Source organism: Ranitomeya variabilis, chromosome 4 (assembly GCF_051348905.1).
Source record: "Ranitomeya variabilis isolate aRanVar5 chromosome 4, aRanVar5.hap1, whole genome shotgun sequence".
In the NCBI taxonomy this organism is placed as follows: domain Eukaryota; kingdom Metazoa; phylum Chordata; class Amphibia; order Anura; family Dendrobatidae; genus Ranitomeya; species Ranitomeya variabilis.
This window is the reverse complement of record NC_135235.1, coordinates 669837946-669839990: the sequence shown is the minus strand read 5'-3', so window position 1 is coordinate 669839990 and position 2045 is coordinate 669837946.

The following is a 2045-nucleotide window of genomic DNA, read 5'->3' as shown; positions in this document are numbered from 1 at the left end:
GTGAGCGGGGGTGTCTAATTATACTCACCTGCTCCTGGCGCGGTCCCTGCAGGTGGTTGGTTCCCCGTTCCCCGGCACTGCAGCTTCTTCCTGTACTGAGCGGTCACATGGTACCACTCATTACAGTAATGAATATGCGGCTCCACCTCCCATAGGGGTGGAGATGCATATTCATTACTGTAATGAGAGGTAACGGTGACCGCTCAATACAGGAAGAAGCTGTGGCACCAGGGAACCAACCACCTGCAGGGACCGCGCCAGGAGCAGGTGAGTATAATGGGGAGGGGGAGCGCTGCGCGATAGTCACCTTTCCTCGTTCCAATGCCGCTCTGTCTTCAGTGTCTTCTGCAGTGACACTCAGGTCAGAGGGCGCGGTGAAGTGGTTAGTGCGTGCCCTCTGCCTGAACGTCAGTGCTGAAGATGGAGTGGCTCCGGAACAAAGTCAGGTGAATATTGCAAGTGCCGGGGGCCTGAGTGACGAGAGGTGAGTATGTGATTTTTTTTTTTTATCGCAGCAACAGCAAATGGGGCAAGTGTCTGTATGGAGCATCTTATGGGGCATAATCAACGTTTATGCACCACTATATGGGGCAAATATCTATATGGAGCATCTTATGGGGCCATAATTAACGTTTGTGCAGCACTGTATGGGGCAAGTGTCTATATGGAGCATCTTATGAGGCCATAATTAACGTTTGTGCAGCATTATATGGGGCAAGTGTCTATATGGAGCATCTTATGGGGCCATAATTAACGTTTGTGCAGCATTATATGGGGCAAATGTGTCTATGGAGCATCTTATGGGGTCATTATTAACCTTTATGCAGCATTATATGGGGCATATTTTAATATGGAGCATCTTATGGGGCCCATCATAAACTTTATGGAGCTCTTGATTCAATATCAATATTCAAAAATACTTAACTACTGATGTCTCAATTAATTTTACTTTTATTGGTATCTATTTTTACTTTTGACATTTACCGGTAGCTGCTGCATTTCCCACCCTAGGCTTATACTCGAGTCATTAAGTTTTCCCAGGTTTTTGTGGCAAAATTAAGGGGGTCGGCAAATACTCGGGTCAGCTTACACTCGAGTATATACGGTACTTTTAACCTTTACAAATTCCTAACAAAAATGTTTCAAAAATTGTGCTGATGTAAAGTAGACATGTGGCAAATGTTATTTATTAACTATTTTGCGCGATATGACTCTCTGATTTAAGGGCATAAAAATTAAAAGCTTGAAAATTGCAAAATTTCGAAATTTTTGACAAATTTCTTTTTTTTTTTCACAAATAAATGCAAGTCATATCAAAGAAATTTTACCACCATCATAAAGTACAATATGTCACAAGAAAGCAATCTCAGAATCAAACTTTGTAAGTTGTAAGAAGCCAATTACTTTTCAACGGCTTTGCAGAACGTTATCTTGGAGATCAGCTGCAGGGAAGTTGTTACTGTCTCCAGCTTAGAACCCACCCTGTGTCCGGATATTTTACTGGAAGAAGTGAAGAAGTGCCAGAAAAGTACAACTTCTCTGTCAGGCCAGTCTCACACTTCCAGATATTTCCGGTACGTGAAGAAACGGTCCTGGAGCTATCCGTGTCCGTGTGTGCACGTAGGCCATCCGTGTGCTGTCCGTGTGTCCGTTTTTCTTGTCCGTGTGCTGTCAGTGTTCTGTCCGTGTGTCCGTGTCTGTTTTTTGAAACATTTTTTTCCATTTTAACCCTATGAATTAAAAAACGCACATGGACGGCACACTGACAGCACACGGGTGGATTGACTTTAATGGGTCCGTGTGATCAGTGCGCTCCCACGAACACTGACATGTCTCTGTTTTTGCACATGGACACACGGTCCGTGAAAACACACTGACATCTGCAGAGACACATTCATTTTAATGTGTCTACGTGTGTCAGTGTCTCCGGTACATGAGGAAACTGTCACCACACGTACCGGAGCCACTGACGTGTGAAACTGGTCTCATACTGAGGGGGAGAAAATTATAACCTCAGTCACAAGACATTCAAAATAACTTACCAG